Below are 17,635 nucleotides of genomic sequence, written 5' to 3'. Positions count from 1 at the left end.
CCTCTTGGGAAAGAAGGAGAGAAGGAGTTAGCACCACCTCCATTTTCCAGCCAAGAAAACCGAAGGTCACTGAGAGGAAGGGAGTTACTCAGGGTGGCCCAGTGAGTCAGCATCAGAGCCAACCAGAAGCCAGGGCTCTGAATGCCAGCCCACAGCCGAGTGGCCTGGGTATGCGGACAACCTGGTCACCAAGCTCATTCTTTCTGAATGGGCAGTGGGCTCAGAAACATGAACACAAGTGCCATTTCTTCCCAGGTGCTGAAGCTAAGTGGAGGAGGCTCCCTGAGCCCCAGGAAGACCCCGGAGACCCCAGGCCTCTCCAGGGAGGCCACGATGGTAAAAGGCAGAGACAGGGGGTGTTCAGCTCTAGTGCACCCACTGCTCGGGGCTCCTTGGGCCAAAGCAGAAGCCTGCCCACTGCTGGGTGAGTTTGGCCTCCCACAACGCAGTGGGCATCTCAGACTACAGACACGTGGGTCAGACACAGGGCACTGAACAGAGGCTCCTGGCCCCAGGCCTTCTTCGCTGTCCTGAGGCTCCTCGTCTCTGGCCATGTCATCCAAGGCCCCACTGACTTAGGCACTTTCTGTATGCTGAGCCTCTCAATGCTTTCCTTTTCTCCTCATGCTCACTCTGTAAGACTAGAATTGTCTCCATCTTACAGATGAAGAAATTGAGGTCCCGAGACCCGCCCAACCCCATGGCTCCAAGGTGCCTGGACTGTATCCATATGCCTGTCCAATTCCATGTCCTTGACCCTGCCCCCAGCACACGCACCCTCACAGCACGCCTGGCCCCAGCCTTGGGGAGAAAGTCCTGTTCCTCCTCCGAGGAGCTCCTGACTACACGGCTCCCCTAGAGCGCTCCTTATGGCTCCATTTGTGCTTGGGAAGGCAACTCACTTCTGTGATTCAAAATTGAGAAAGTCTGTAAGGGTATCCAGTGAAGTGCCGGTCCAATCCCCAGCCCCCAGGCGCCCTTCCTGGGGGGCCCAGCCATCAGTCTCCTTCTGAGGGGCTGAGAGAACCGAGTACCGGTATGCATGTGTACCCTCCTCTGCCACCCCATTAAATACAAAAGCATTGTACGTGCACTCTCTGTACCCTTGATTTTTTCCTCTTAATACTATCTCAAAGTTTCTTTCACATCAAGACATAAAGAGCCTTTTTCATTTTTTAATGGCTGTGCAGTGTTCCAAGATACAGATGAATCATCTAGCCCCACCAGGGGCTATTGTAAGGTCTGAGGCTTGAGAAAGGCCCTTCTGCTCAGGGGGCTCACACGCCAGCCTGGTGATAAAGCTTGAAGCCATCTCCAAATTTCATTATTGAAAACAGTGTTGGAGGACTGCCTTTTATATTGGCCACACCATCCATGTGTGAATTATTCTAGAGAACGTACTCTTAGAAGTGGAGTTACTGGGTCACTTGGGCATTGCACTTTTGATAAGTGCTTTCTGGGTCCACTTTATCTTGGAGCTCTCCAGCAAAGAGATAAAAATGGGGGTAGTGCCCCATATTTATTTCTTCTACCCTCGACCCACCAACCACCCTTCTATTCACCCTGTTTATCACACATTTATCCACCCAGACATCCAACTTCTCCATCCATCATTTATCCAGCAGAGTGCCTGTCCATCCACCCACCCATGCATCCATCTAAACACCTCCAGTCTCCACTTACCCACCCACGCATGCTTCCCATTCACCCAGTAAATGCTTTTCAGCATCTATACTGTGCCGTTTTTATGCTACATCTATGGGGCATGCAAAGATTAAAATGAATTTTCTTATGTTCAGGAAACTCTTGGTCTAAGCCTGCATTCACTCCAGGTCATCTTTCAGGTGACCACTGCTGAGCTGCTCCTATATGTTAGGTAGTGGCCCAGGCACTGGGCACAAGAGAGTGTTAACATACCCCCTCCCACGTTACAGATGAGGAAACGGAGGCTCAGAGGTTATAGAAACAACTAGCTTTAGAATCTGGCTTTCCCATCACAGCCTAAACGTCCATACAGCTCCTGGGGAGGTGCGAGGGGTCCCTGCAGGAGGTTCTCTGATGTTGCTGACAGGTGTGCTGGAGGGGGTGAGGGTGTCCCCCAAGTAGGGGCTGAGTTTATGTGTGCAGAGCCTCCGCAGGTGAGTGCTCCTGGGGCCAGAGACAAATCAGGGTGGGGTTAGCAGGAAAAAATATGGGAGCGCCCCAAATGGGAGAAAAACAGTGCCACGTCTAGGGAAGCCACTGTGGTTCTTGGTGTTAAACCCCCTCTGAGTCAAAGGGACCCCAGTGGCATCCTAGGCACCACATGGTACACAGCCCCCATGGTGGGCACGGGTGAACACCAGCTGCCAGAGTCACCATCAGAGTGCAGTTTCCACAGCCAGCCAAAGGGCATCGTTAAACAATAACCTAGGTCAGTAAACAGAAACCTAGGTCAGTTCCACAGGCAGCACAAAGACACCCCAAGTCTTTTGCAGGCTATCACTCCCCCCCTCCCCTCTTCAGACCACAGTCAAGGACAAAGGGCCTGCGGAGACCCAAGCGGCCAGCAGGGTGCACTGTTGATGAACCTAAGCACCCAGAGGGGCTTTGAGAAGGCTTCTCTGACTTTCTAGGCCTTGGTTTTCCCATTTGTAGAGCAGGGTGTTGAGGGGGAAGGGATTAGATCGTCTCTCAAGGCTTTATTCCTGAGCAGGAACTTTTCCTAGGGTAGACAAGACATTCTATCCAGGGCCAGAAATCTAGCAGGGCTGTGAAAAATACTTGTTAAGTGACTGACAGATCATTTCTGGAGCCTGGGGGCATTCGACCCACCCAGGGAAGCCCCTAGCAGACGTCGGAAGTCCAGACCCACTTAGGCAGTCGTCACCTTTGGGCCCAGAGGCAGCGGTGCCACAGGTCTCACTGTAGGAAGCAAACAGAAGAGGTGACGTTGGGGTGGGGGGAACAGAACTGTCCAAGTTTTCAGGTCAGTTTCCATGCCAGCTCATGGCAATCCTGTCTGGAAGCCAGTGGCTGGGCTGGGCTGGCATCTGGACTCAAAGATTCTCAGAATACGAATAACCAAAGATACTTTAAGGTCTCACACTGACCTAACTAGTGGGCTGGTTTTATCTGGGGGAGCCCTAGGCCCACAGTAGTTTGTCCAAGGCCACATAGCACATCTGAGCTGGGTCCAGGCCCCAGAGCGTTTTTGTCTCAGGTTAGGGCTCCATGTACAGAAACCGAGAGATGAACAGAGGGGCCTGGGACACCTGTAAGACCCAGAGGGTGGGTGGAAGCCAGCAGGAGAGACATCGCAGATCACAATCGTGTGTCATGTGTGTCCTAACCTATAATAAAAGAACAAAATGACTGGCTGATTAAGGAGGCGCTCACAGGTGAGGTGAGATCTTTAAACTGCTGAGATCAATGGAAAGTCAGGGTTATTACCATCAGAAAGGGATGGGGCTGGCAGCTCCCGGCCCCTGCAGAAGAGCAGTCAGGATATGGAAGGCTGAGTCCCAGACAAAGGTGGGCTTAAAGTAGGCAGGAGGGAGGAGTTTACTGAGGGCGGTCTGGGATCTTCCATTTGTTCTGCACCTGCTGTGTGCCGGCACCAGTCCAGGACCTGTGCGATGCTAATTTACTTAGTCCTGAAAGGCTCAGAGAGGTTGCATGACTTGCTGAGGGTCACATGCTTAGAAGATGTTGGGCTGAGACTCAAACTCTCCGCCTTTCTGTTTATATGTTGTTCTTTCCACTCCACCAAGACAGGAGCCTCCTGGGAGTTCCCACCCTAGGCTGTGACTGGGCCCAAAGAGATGACTCCTTGGTTCCACCCAAACTGTCCAAATCCATCCACTTGCTTCCAAGGCCACTGGGCTCCCTGCATGCTGGCTGGCGTCCCAAAGTGGCCAGTGTCCGGTAGCCAGCAGAGGTCGCCCTCTGCCACGGGAGCACTGCTGGGCCACCACCTGCTCCCTCCTCAGAGCCCGGATTCCTCTAAGCCTTTACACGTCGCTACAAACCCTCTGGGGCTCCAGCTCCAGCGCCCACGGCAGCACTCCCTCACAAACGGAGATAGTGCTTCGGGCCTGGCCCTGGGTGCGTCCATGGCCCCAGCCCTTCCACGTGCCTGTCTGCCTCTAAATGGAGAGTGGGCTCAAGCAGTCAAGCCCCCAACTCCTCTGGCCCCGGGGCCCTGTCTCCTGGTTTGAAAGGCCTGCAGCCTGTAGGAAGTGCAAAGCTAGTCAGCTCGGGGGCCTGGAGGACACCCTGCTCTGCCACTTCTTCCAGGCCTCAGTTTCACCTTCTGTAAAATAAAGGCTAGCCTCCCCGTCAAACTCCAGCATCTTAGGATTTCTGTGTCAGGACCTCCAGCTGTTTGAACTCCATCTCAACAAGTGTAGAATACTCAGCTTTCAAACAGCACAGCACAGCCAGCCTCCCCCCCCAAGGCGGGCCCAGGAAAATCCTGGAGAGCTGCTGTTCTAGGGGAGCCTGGGACTGTAGGTGCTACACCCTTGTCTTGCACCTCATGCTCAGCTTGGCTTCACTGCACACATGTAAATTTTCTGATTGATGGTGACGTCTCATTGGCCAATCTTCCCAACTCCTAGTTGAGCTCTTGAAGGGCCAAGTTTCCATTTTATACTTCCCAGCGCCCAGCACAGTGCTGACCAAGTCCACCTTCGTGGTGCCTAGCACAGAAGACAAGCCCCAGAAAAGTCAGCTGCTATTAAGCATACAGGGCTGCTCAGACAGTAGAATACTAGGAGCTGAAAGGGCATTTGGGGACCACCTGCTCCTGTGCTCTCGAGGCAGGAGATGAGAGAGGGGAAGGACCCAGAGGGGAAAAGGGCCAAGTGGGACTGGAGCCCAGCTGGCTGTTCTCATTTGGGCCCCGGGTTGTCTCGGGGCTCTCTGGAAGCACGTCTCCTGGTCAGAAGGTTGGGGGAGGCACATGGCTCTCAGCGGGCTCCTCTTAGGGCCAGGGAAATGGGGTGCTCTTTGCTGCCCAATAGATATGTTGATGGAGCCCTGGAGGTGGCTCCCTGGGATGGCAGGCCAGCATCAGCTACACTAACACCAGTGTGTTTTATTTTTCACTTCTGAGGCCAAACAAGTTAACCAATCCACTTAACACAAGCACCTAAGGCAGATGTTTTGCTTATGTGTGTGCACACACAAACATAGGTACCCCTTTGCATACTTAGGATGTACATGTACACACTCGAGTATTGGCACAGGTGCACTTGAGCGCACACATCTCATGACAGCTTGCACAGGCAAGTGGCAGGGTACCCAGGGGAGCTGTGCGAGCAGTGGTGTGCAGAAATGATTCAATCACCCTGCACATCTGCAGCTTAGGTCCCCCGGGGCGAGTGGCACTGGCAGTGGGGGTGGAGGGCCTGTACCCACAGCTTGCAGAGTAGAGGCTGTATTTCAAGACGTCACCAGGGCCAGTGAGCTTGGGACCTGCGCACTGCTCACCCTGGTGGGAGACCACGGGGGCTCGGAAGGACCTATTCTGGCCAGCCCCTTTACCAGCTCTCAGGCTCCATGAGGGACAGATATCACCAGCCCTGGACTCAGGAGTGGCCTGCCAAGCCTACACATCACGGCATCAGCCCACATCTTCCTGAGCTTGACCCCTACCTTCCACCACTTCCAGCCACACCCTGTGTCCTCCCCGTGGGGCTCCCCCGTCTCCTGGACTGTGCTCTGAAGATCACACCTCCCTGTCTTTGCCTCTGCCGCTCAGCCTGAAATGCCTGCCCCTTCACCCACAAGGCCTGTTTCAACTGTCACCTTCTTGGTTGGTTTCTTTCCCCCAGAGGAGCCACTCACTTCTACTCTGCTGTCTCCAGTGCCCCTGTCTCGTACCCCACCTTGACAGTACCAGACAGTGGCGTCTCTTTCCATCCAGCTCCCCCATCAGCTGGGCTGTCATCTAGTCATGAATTCCCAGAGCCTACCTAGCCCAGGGTTTGGCACCCAGCAGGTGCTCAGCAGTGCTCATTAGATGGATGGGTGGATGGGTGGATGGATAGCCATTGTGATCTAGAATGGCAATAATGAACATCCAATGATCGGCCCTAATCAGAGGGTCTTGGGACTGGGAGAAACTCCAACAGTCCAGTCCAGGATTCCCAGAGAGCGATGCATGTGCCACTGGCGGAAGAATGATTTTAGGTGGTCCATGGGATCACTGCTGAGTTTGCAGATATTATTATTTAGGATGAGGATAAATTAGGGAGCAATGGCAGACCTTTAAATGGATTAAAGAACCACCTTAAACAGTATAAATGGGATGAAAGTGACTGAGGTAGGGAAGCATGGACATAGTCCAACGCCCTGCTCATCTTAAAGGTGAAGGAACAGAAGTTCAGAGAGGCGCAGGGCTGCCTGTGGGCACACACATGTGACTCTTCCACTCCTAGTCCTCGGGAGACTGCACGCTGCCTGGAGTCAGAGGAAGACGGTGATGGCGAAGCCAAGACAGGGAGAAGAAAGTGACCTTGTGCCCTATCCCAGGGAAGTCGGCGAAGGGCAGACAGACAGGAGATGAGAAAGAGAGAGGGAAGCAAGAGGCAGCTCTGGGCAGCTGCCCGGGACCAGCTGCTTCCCACTCTTGGCCAGGCGGCTGGAGCTGGCTCTTGGGCCAGCTTGAGGCCTGGAGCACAGTGAGGCTCCTGGGTTAGGGGTGGGCCCTGAGTCAAACCTTCCTGGCTGTTTGAGGTTGTAAGAAGCTGTTTTATCCCCCCGAGTCTGTGTCCTCAACTGTCAAACAGGAAGGTGCCTCTCTTTACCACCGCACTAGACTGAGGAGCTAAGTGCAATCACTTAGGGGACAGTGTTCTGAGAAGAGAAATTCTGGTTTGCACATGCGCTCCTCCAAATACAGTTCCTCCCTCCCCAACCGAGGGAGCGCTCCATGCCACGCCTGACAAGGCTCCACATCTCCTGGCCAGAGTTCAGACGCTCTGGCTTGGCAATTGGGGCTCCTGGAAGGGCGGATCCACTTCTCTCCACGACCCAGTCTCCCAGCACCCACCCTCGTCTACGGGAGCACCCACCGTCAGTGGTGGTCAGTGGGATGACAGAGTGCACCTCGGGTATGTCAGAGCTGGGGCTTCCTGAGGGCCAGCCCCACACCGCCACATCAGACAACCTGCTCTGGGACATAAACGTTAACCCAGAGGAAAGACAACTTACTTGGGAGACAGCCCGTGGATGTCGCCCTGATAAAGGTGCCGGCCCCTGGTCAGGCGCACACAGGGCTGGGAATCCTGGCTGTGTTCTGCATTGTGCCTCACCCCTCTATGCACGTGCGGCCTAACAGGCGTGGACCGTGCCCTTGAGTCCACACCGAATCTCTGACCTCAGGGTGAATTTCCTTTGGTGGCTCCCCTCCCAAAAGGTGAAAGAGGGCCGGATTCACCTCTGGACAAGGTCCTGCACCCATGGCAGCCCTGGGCAAGGTCACCAAATTCAGCCCCGTGGAGTGTGTAGCCATTCCAGTGCTATGCCCCTGCTTTTTGTGTCCTTAGAGTGGAAAGAGAAACACACCACCGCCGAACCTGTATGTGTCAGCTGCTAGGCTATTCACGTCACCTCGCTCGAAGCCCCAGAGTTCTACTGTGATGTTCCAGTTACTATTACAAAACTGAGGTTCAGAGAGGCCCAATGACTTGCTCAAGGTCACAGCACCCCTTGAACTCCCATCTGACTATAAAGCCCACGATGTTCTCCGGCATATGCTCTGCAAGGGAACGTGACATGCCTTCCTCAGCTAGACACTGTCTTCCCTGGCCCCGGCTGCCCTGCACGTCGGGACAGCGACTGTCACCAGCAGAGTGCTGAGGACAGCGCGGAGATGGGGGACTCAGAGTCCTGCCTAGTCCTGCCTGAGGCTGCTGGGTGCTGGGCCTGGGCCACGAGCTGTCTGTGGGACAGCCGTACCCATGTAGTGGCCTTGACCTGGTCTTGTCTGGAGGCTCTTGTCTGTGATTCCAAGGGCTCAGATGCTATGAAGTGGGAAAGAGGGAGGGTGGGAACAGTTTCCTAAGGGCCCTTGGAGGACATGGGGTGGAATAAGGCTGGCAATGGAGCCAGGCCCCCTCACCACCAGCTGGTGTCCTCTAGAAGGTTGTAAATACCCTGCAGATGTTCTTACAGCTCTGGCTCCAGGGACAAAGAGGTGTTCCCCACTGCACCCTTCCTAACCTCGGCTCCCTACGGCTCCAAATCTACCCACCTGGCATTTGCAGGGAGGTGCAGACAGGAGCTGGGCCAATGGCATGCCAGAGAGAGCCAGACAGAACTACATGAGCCTTTAAGGTATCACCCAGCACAGGAATGGCAGGACTATGGCAAGTTGGACACCACCCCTACCTCTCGCACCCACGGCAGGTGTGGCCTGTCAATCACCACGCTTCACGCTGAGTCTGGACACGCCTTGCCCATTCTCTACACGTACTTCTGCCCAGCCATTCTTAAACACCTGACATGGGCACATGAGAAGAAAACTTTTGGGAAGGCTTCTTTAAAAGCGGAGTAAATAGAGGCCCAGTGCAGGAGGGCTTAGCCGGAGGTCATTAGCCAGTCAAGGTGTGGGCAGAGATTCGCATGCAGACTGGCCGATTTCTGACTTTGTGCTCTTTCACTCAAACCTGACGCAGAGCCAGCTTCCTCGAGGTGACAGCCACATGTGGACCACTCAGGCGAGCTGGCCACGCTGCAACAGCCTTATGTTACAGCCTCACAGCAGCTTGCAGATGAGCGCTACCCCATTTTGCAGATGAGAAAACTGAGGCTCAGAGTCAGTGGGCGCTTCCGTTGTGGGGAACATAGGGCAACAGCTGTTCCTCCAGAGTTTGGGCTTTTTTTTTTTTTTTTTTAACTAACTCGACATGCCTTCACCTTTAGTCAATTGCTGTGAACGATCCATTTTTTTAATTTCTCAAAAAATAAAAAATTACAGAAAAAAATCAGAAAGTAGACTTGACCTAAAAGTGGAAGATGAAAAAAAATAGTCCTCATGGCTTAGATCTGCAGGGGACCCAGGGATCTGCTCAGGCCCATTTACAGATGGGGAAACAGAGGCCCAGGGCAAGGGCGGGGTAGAGGGAGGCCGGAACCCGGAAGGCCCCGTCGTGGGTCAGAAGTGGGGGGTCAGCCCACACCCCAGCTACCCTGAACTTCTCTGCTCTCTTGGCCCCTAGTTACATCTAGACACCCCCTGCAGATGCCCGCGCAGGCGAGGCTAGGGTCACAGACAGCCAAGATGCAGGGGGCCGGCCCCCGTGGACCTCCCAGTGGCCTGGGGGTGGGGGGAGGTAGGACGGGGTGGCTGTGGCAGTTGTGCCAAGTGTGACAGGAGTAGGGGCTCTGCTCCCACTGGGAAAGCCCTGCCATTTCCCTTACAGAGGTCCTACAAGGTTCCCATGGATCTGTGTGGAGATTTTCACCGTCTCAGGCTGAGGCTGGCACACGGACCCCACAACCAGCCCTCCTCCCTGCCGAAGGCCCTCTGTGGGGGGCACAGTGGGTGTTCAGGTAGGTCTGTTGCCCATTCACCCCGCCTATCATCTGGTCTACACTGGGGGAGTCTCTGGATGTAAGGTTACTTGGGGACTGGGCTACCCCCATCCCAGGCTGGGAGTGGAGGTCTCATTCCTAAGAACCTTCAGGGACAAGCTAGGCACCCCCCAGGCAACCTGACGATGCTTCCCATGTCTAGGGAGACAAAAACTCACCCTAGGGGCTCCTAAGCCACATGCTGACTCAGTGCTCTAACTGTGCAAGGCACTTGCAGTTTACAAAGCACTGGTGCCATAACTTCACTTGACCCTTTATTACCTCATTTTACACGGGCAGCACGGCTTAGCGGTTTAGGGTGCCAGGCTGCCTGGGTTCAAATCCTGACTCTGCCGCTTGCTAGTTTCTGTGACTGCAGACAAAAAGCTGCCCTCTACATGCTGCAGGCTCTGCATCTGCACAGCAGAAGCAGTAATAACAGTGCCTACGGCACAGCCGCCGTGCTCACGAAGTGAGGCAGCGAGTGGGAAGTAGTCGTTGGCTCTGTACGGGACGCAGGTGGGCCTTATCATCTCCATCACAGGCAGGAGGAAACTGGGCAGAGAGGAGCTCTCGCTTGTTGAGGGGAGAGGAAGGGAGTTAAAAGCAACCACCTAGACATTAAGATCTTCGACCTTTTTAAAAAAAAATTCCGTATCTAAAACTTATTTTTTTTTAAACATTGTAATATCTTAGGCGGAAGCTCCACTTATGCGGCAACGAGAGGGGCCGTGCTCTGGGTGGAGGCGGGGGAGTGAGGCTGCCCGCCCCGCTCACCCTCACACAAGGGCCTCCAGGCTCCCTGTCAGGCCACAGAGGTCGTGGGTGGCTGAGGCAGGGGTTCTGCACCCACCAGCCAAAATGCCAGGTTGAGGAGCAGGAGGAGCAGAGTGGCAAAGGCCAATCATGGAACATTCCAGAAGGAAGGATAAGGCTGAAGCTTCGGGATATGTGAGCTGAGCACCGCTCCTCCGCTGCGGCAGCCTGGGTGCCCAGGGATGTCCGTCCAAGTGGGCAGTGTCACTGATGAAGGCAGGGAGACCAGACGGGAACCACTGCCTCCTCTGGGCAAAAAGAGGTTGGTGGCCCGGGCACTCCAGAAGCGGCTGCCTGAGGTCAGGTCCTCCCTGAACAAAGGATTCTCTGGTGAGATCTGTGGGGGAGGGGGCGTACAGAGCTGCAGATTCTGCTCTCCTGGAGATTACTAAAGTACCCTCAGAGGTGAAGGGCCTTAAAGAATCTGGCTTTTCCTACAAAGTTAATGGATCGCAAAACACTTTTTTTCCCCCACTAGACACATTTTAAAATCCGATAGAACTAGTTTTCCCAGAACTCGTTTTGAGAAATTCAGACCTAAGAGGTGTGGCTACAGGGTGGAGAGGCCGGACAGCAGGGAGAGAAAACAACAAGGGAGCCAAGCCGGCTGCCGGGCTGGGGGAGGGGGGTTGCCGGTGGGGTGGGGGCCAGAAGTTGAAGTGTCTGTGGAAAGAGAAGCCACAGGGCGCCCTCACTACCATCCGAAACGCCTTCCCGCCAGGACTGGGGCTCTGGGTTCCGAATCCAATCTCATGGCCCGTCCATGAAGCCACCTAAATATACCTAACCAGCCAGAGGGCCTGAGGGCCCCTCAGCAATGTCCTCCCAGCACAGAGCTGGAGATAACTGGGCTGGCCCAGGCCACTTGCGGAAAGGGCACAGACCACAGGAAGGTCAAATGAGCTGCCAGAGGCGCAGATCTAACGGGAAGACAGCCCCGGCCAGCCACAGGACCCACGGTGGCCCAGACAGCCAGAGTTGTCTCCCCCAGGCGGTGCGGGTGGGTAGCCTCAGAAATCTCAGTTCCTAATTTGAATAACAATTAGAACACATAGGTATCATTAAGTATCTATAGTGTGACATGAGGCACCTTTGACATTTTACGTGAATTATCTTTATAACAATATAGCCAAAGGTAGCATGATTAGGACTACGTACAAATGGGAAAACGAAGACCGAAATGATTAACAAACTTGTCCAAGATCAGAACATGGTAAAGTGGGCTTAGAATCCACGTCGGTCAGACTTCGGTCCAGCATCCACCTCCCAAACCAAGCTGCCCGCACACTGCCCTAGGGCTGGGGGTTGGGGAAACTGTGCCACCGACGGCTGGGCTCCAGGCTGTCCCGAAGGAGGCCCTTCAGCTCAGCCATTCACCCAGCACACTGTATGCCAGCTGTGGGCTGGCAGTGCCCAGCTGAGTGGGACACATGGACAACAGACATTGGTCCTCAGGGGGCTCCTGACCTGGGTGGGGCGTGTCCTGAGTATGCCAATGTGTGGGCAGTGCTGTGGACACACCGCTGACTTCACTGGGCCTGTCTTCTTGGCCCCTGAAGGACGGGGCTCTTTGAGATGTGACCTACTGCTTGCTCCCTGTGAGGATGGCACAGGGCACTGGCCTTCCGCGAGCGCTCACTCTGTATCAGGCCCTTGCACACACAACGTCTCACCTAATTCTCACGCTGACCCAGGGAGGTAGGCATCAGTCCTCAGACTTCACAGAAGAGGAAATTGAAGCCCGGAGAGGTTATGTAACTTGCCTAAGGTCACACAGTGGGGCAGTGGAGTTGCCTGGATTGGAATCTGGGTTAGAGTCACTTCAAAGGCCCACACAGCCTGATGCAGGACTAGAAGAGGGTGCACGGACTCCTGCCAGGCCCAGGTCACTGAGTGATCGTGGCACTCAGTCCTTTGACTCGACTCTCTGGCCCTGGTGAAATGGGGCTGGGTCAGACGACTCCTAAGGTATTTTCTAGCTTTCATGTTCTGACAGGAGGCTGGGGGAAGAAGGGATTGAACAAAAAAGTAAGATGACAACCTTGCTCTCCAGAAGCCTAAAACCCAGGTGACAAGCTGTTCCAACTCACCTGTTGGCAGTGCCCACCAGGAGGCTAGAGCAGGGCTGGGCTGAGGGCATCCCCACCGACTTTCTGGAGGGGGGGGCGGAGTCAGTCCCTGAGGGCCAAGAGGTCTGGGCCCCGGGGACAATGTGGCTGGGCAGAGGGCCAAGACTCGGGAATGGGCTGGGATGGGGTGAGGAAGGCCAGTCTTATTTCAGAAATAAAACCACATGCCCAGTGCCCTTTGACCAGGCCTGGCCAATCAGCCTGGCAGGGTGGCATTAGGGTCTTTCTTACGGGAGAAGGTGTTGAAATGAGGCCGAATGTTCACAATTTATCTGCTTTCTAATTAACTTGCCCTGCTGCCTTAAGTGATTCCCTGCTTACACTCATTCTTTTGAAAATTCCAAAGTGCTATTTCTGACCTGTGATTTACTATTGCCTTACGTCTCTATAAGCAGTGTTTTAGCTTAAGTGGCAGTTGCATATTAATTACAAAGTTAATTATGTGCTGTGTAATCATGCTGTAATTCATTAGTTTACTCTACACTCTGAGAGCCTCATGCTAATAACGAGATCTGACAGAGGGTTTCAGGAATCACCAAGAAATTTCCAGTGACGATCCAGAACGTGGCTGAAAAGGACTTGAGACCCCGTCAAGGCGCTTCCTTGGGACCCATTTACTTGACCTGAGGCCAGGTCTTTGTGCCCCTCGAGGCTGTCAGGGTGCTGGACCTGAGTTGCTTGGGGCTCTAAGAGCACAAGGGCTGGAGCGCAAGCTGCCTGCAAACCCTGGTCTGCTGAGGACAGTGGAAAACCCAGCTGGGTCTTGTTGTTTTCCCCCCACGGAAGTTCAGGGACAGGAACAGAATTTGTTTAAAATTACTTACGGAACAGAGAGTCAGTTCTAGGTGAAAAATAACTGCTCGTATCATTAAAGTGTCCCTGGGAACACTGACCGAGTAGCAGATCTGGGAGGGGCCTCAGGACCCAGGTCTGAGGTTGTTGTTCAAACGGGGAGACCCAGGCCCAAAAGGGAGGATGGTGAGGAGGGGCATATCTGGGGTTTGGATCAAAGTCCCTTTACATCCTTTTCCTTCTCTACTCTGTCCCCTAAAGCATCCAGGGATCTGAAAGTGAACACTGGTCATGTTTCTCTCTCCCCTTCCCTGTTTTGTTTTGTCTCCTAACAAAATAACACATGAGGTAGCCTCACTTCACTCCTTAGACAATCTCAAAACCGCACTGAGGCCCAGAAGCCTGGTCTGTGAACTGGGGTGACAGCTCCCTGCCTCCTTGCACAGCATCGGATGAAGGAGGGGAAGGAAATGGGGGTACTCCGGACCCTGCCCACACCTTGAGTGCTCAGGGGATTCTTTTCTACAACCATTTCTTCCCAGGCTACGTGTTGCCAGCCACTGAAGAATCCCCTATGCTCCTCCAATGGCATTTAAAAGTCAATGTGAGTGAAGCCAGGCTTTCTGCAATCACTCTCCTCTCAGCAAATCTGCAGATCAAATTTCAAGCCTGTATTGCAGTGAGGGGATACAAAGGCTGTGACCTACCCCCGGACATAGCTATCTGGTGGCCGAGACCCTCTGCTTTCCAAATATAAACCTGCTTGTTTTATTTCTGCTGACAGCTGAATGAAAAAAAAATGTGGAAGTCCTTCCCCTTCTGGCTCTAGTCAACAAGAGGAGAGAAGGACTCAGAGCCCCAGCTGGCACCGGAGGAAGATAAATAAGAAAAAAACAAAACATGTCCTTGTGCTACAGTGGAACATTTAAAAAAGAGGTGAAAAGCACAAGGTCAGGGGCAGATTTCATTTTCTATAATTTCAGCAGGCTCAGGGAGGAGGCAGGATGCTGCCGACTCAACAGTTTTGGGAGAATCACTTTTGGAGGGAACTCATTTTGGGGGGTGAAGGGGTGCTCAACAGCCAAAACACTGTGGTTTCTTTCCTGGGAACCCTTTGGTTTCCCTGGCAACAGGCAAGTCCAGCCTCCGAAGTTCTGCTTAAAGACCAAGGCCTGGCCTGGGATGCTCCCAACGATTACCCATGGCCAAGTCTTCACCACCCTGCTAGCACGGGCAGTGAGCTGGTCGGGGGGAGAGGTGCAAAAATGTCGGCTCTGCAAAAATGTGGGCCCTGGGCCCTATCTCTCTTCCCCTCACCCCCAGCACTCATGCAGGCAGCTACTCATTCCCAGATCACGGCTTGCCGGGGCTTTATGGCTGAGCAGGTAAAAACGCCAGAAAACAGCTTGGAAGCCAGTCTGCGTTTGACAGCACCGAGGACCCCGAGGGAGCAGGAAAGGCTCTGGGGCGGGCAGCTGATGGACAAACAAAGTCGGGCCTCATGTCCAGCATGCTTCAACCTTGTGCAGCTCGCTAGCATAGGGGACCTGTATCAGATGAAAGCAGGTCTGCAACTCTGAAGTCATCTTCATCCAGGCTCAATCCAGAGGTGCCTTTTTAGTGCCCATTTGTTTTTAAAGATTTCATTTATTTTTAGAAAGGAGGGAAGGGAGGGGGAAGGAGAGGGACAGAAACAGCAAAGTGTGAGAGACACATCCATTGGTTGTCTCTCGTGCACCTCCAGCTGGGGACCTGGCCAGCAACACAGACAAGGGCCCTGACTAGGAATCGGACCAGTGAATTTATGATTCGCAGGCCGGCACGCCAATCACTAAGCCACACCAGCCATGGCCAGAGCTCATTTTTCCAAAAAAAGAAATATTTAAATGTTTGGTCTGGGGAGATACCTTCCGTGCATCAGGCGTGGGAGGGAACAGGAGGAAGAGAGCGGTGGTGACAGAGGGGCCAGTGACGGCACTTGCAGAGCACTTCTCTGGCCCCTGGGCACTGTGCTAAGTACTCCGAAGGCATTACCTCATTCAACTTGCGCTTTGGTAGCCAGCTTCAGCAGGTGCCACTATCCCTTTCCAGAGGGAATCGAGGGGTTAAATGACCTGCCCCAGGCCATCCAGTAAGGGAATGGTAGAGCTGTGAGTCACACCTACCTGTCTCAGAGCCCAGCTGTCAGAAGAGGAGTAGATGGAGTGACAGAGGCAGGAAGGGGGGAAAAGGCCTGGAAGAGGTTGACTTCCTAGTAGCAAAAGGGAGACAGAGGTTCCCGGAAATTTCCCTTCCAGAGAACCACGCCCCGTCCCTGCATCTAAACATCCCCAGGAAGACAGGCTGCAGAGCAGAGCTACCTGAAGGCTCCAAACCAGAGGCGCAGCGTGAGGCAGACGAGCACTGGCTGATGGGTCCGGACGGCCTGATACTGTACCCTTTATGGATGAGCTTCGTCTCCTTTGAAGCCCAGAACAGCCCTGCAAAGTAGGTAGTAACAATCCCATTTTATAGATGAACAACTGGGGGCTTGGGAGCATGTTCAGGTCCACACAGCTAGCAAGAGGCAGAGCTGGGTTTCAGGCCCCAGTCTTGGACCAAAGTCTAGGTATAGTCTTAAATAATGATGACGATGATAGGCAAACCTTCCTGAGCTCTTACTAAGTGCCTGTATTGTTTGAAGCACTCTATGCATATTAACTTATTTTATTCAATCAACTATTCTATGAAGTACATGCTATAATTTGCTTTGTTTACAAATGAGTAAACGTAGGCACAGAGCTGTGTAAGCAATATGGCCAAGGGTACACAGCTAGTAACCTGTAGGGCCAAGGTTTGGACCTGGGTAGGCAAGCATTTGAGGTCATACTTATAACCTATAGGATGAGCTGTTTCTCTAATCACTGGGACATCCTGCCTCCCAGCCTTGAGCCCTTGAATCCGGATGGCTCTGGGGTCCTATAAGGCCAGGCAGCATTTGGGTGTCTAGGTTTTTCTCTTCCTTGAGCTCAGGAAGAGCCCTGGAGAGCTCCCTCTCCCTCCCTGGAGAACATCAGGCAGGGCCTAGACTGCATCTCCGCGGGGGGGTGTGAGTGTGCCAGTGTGCATGCCTTAGGCCTACGCTGCATCCAGAGTGTGCGTGCAGCTGATTTATAACCCTTAGAGAAAACAGAATTGCAAATCTCACCCACAAATCTTCCCTATTGAGGTACTTGTGACAGGCAGACATGCCGTGAATTCCCACGAGCGGGCAGGCCTTCACCAAGCCTTGGCTCCCTCACGCTCCCAGCTCCTGGACTGAGCCCCGGGGACCAGGTCATCCATGGCTCTGCTGAGGTCCTCTGGTGACCAGCAGTCTGGCCAGCTCAGCCCTGGAAGTGGCCACCAACCAAGGGGGGACTGGTCCTGTTCATCAGAAATGCTAGCTCCTGAGTGACCTGGCCCTGGGGACGCCCCATGAGGCACAGATAAACCCTCTCTGGTGGGTCCCACCACACTGCCAGCCCCCACACTTTGGTCATCGCTGCTCAGTTGCTGGGGAGCAGGGCCTGTTGCCATCTACAGAGCTGAGCAGGACCCTAGCAAATACCTACTGAACATGCACAGTGCACCTCGTCCATACATAGTATTCTGGTTTGTCCCATGTGATCAGTGCTCACAGGAAAGGCTCCAAGAGGTTGTTATGTGGCTGGGGCCCTGGATCTAAACATGGGCAGCCTGATTCTGAAGCCAGGACTGGGAGCCACCACTCTCAAATCCTCCAACCCCACTGAGGGACCTTCAGCCCTGTCCCTGACACACACACACTAACCCTTTTCCCCCAGAAGGGACCAGGTTTGGGCATGGTTGGGACCACCTCATCCCGCTTTCCACAGCTGTGAGCACGGGAGATGTTTCTGGCTTCTGCAGACCTAGAAGCAATGCTGCTGCACTTGGGGTCTGGCTCACACGGTCCCCCAAACCCAGCGCCAGGGGGTGCTGGGATGGCAGAGCAGGAAAGGGACTCGTGCTCTCTCCCCAGAACCTCACCCTGAAGAGTCTTCCCCAGCACCCAGTGCGGTGGCTGTACCACACCCTCAGGAAGGCGGCACCCAGCACCCAGGCCCGCTCAGAGGTCTGTGATCGCACAGCCAATTCCCCTAGTGCCCTGTCTCTTCAGGTGGGAGAGTGGGAGAGGGCAGGGCGAGAAGAAGGCTGACCTCCTGGGAAGTGACAAGGGCAGCGGAAGGTCCCCATCTTGGCTCGGCCCCAACCTGCTGTGTGAGCCAGGCCAGTCCACTGCCATTTCTGAGTTATCTTCTCTTTCTGGAAAACAGATTGGGCTTGCCTGCAGG

General features: G+C 54.1%; 1 protein-coding gene across 6 annotated transcripts in view; it reads right to left on the bottom strand.

The window, feature by feature from the left end:
• The window catches only part of ZMIZ1 (zinc finger MIZ-type containing 1), a 228,497-nt gene that overhangs the window by 108,159 nt on the left and 102,703 nt on the right, over positions 1 to 17,635 (bottom strand). The gene's annotated exons all lie outside the window — the stretch shown is intronic.

The sequence above is a fragment of the Artibeus jamaicensis genome, unplaced genomic scaffold (assembly GCF_021234435.1).
Source record: "Artibeus jamaicensis isolate MK-2021 breed Jamaican fruit bat unplaced genomic scaffold, CSHL_Jam_final contig_332, whole genome shotgun sequence".
NCBI classification, from domain to species: domain Eukaryota; kingdom Metazoa; phylum Chordata; class Mammalia; order Chiroptera; family Phyllostomidae; genus Artibeus; species Artibeus jamaicensis.
The sequence above is the reverse complement of the archived record's forward strand: the minus strand, read 5'-3'. Positions and strand labels throughout refer to the sequence as shown.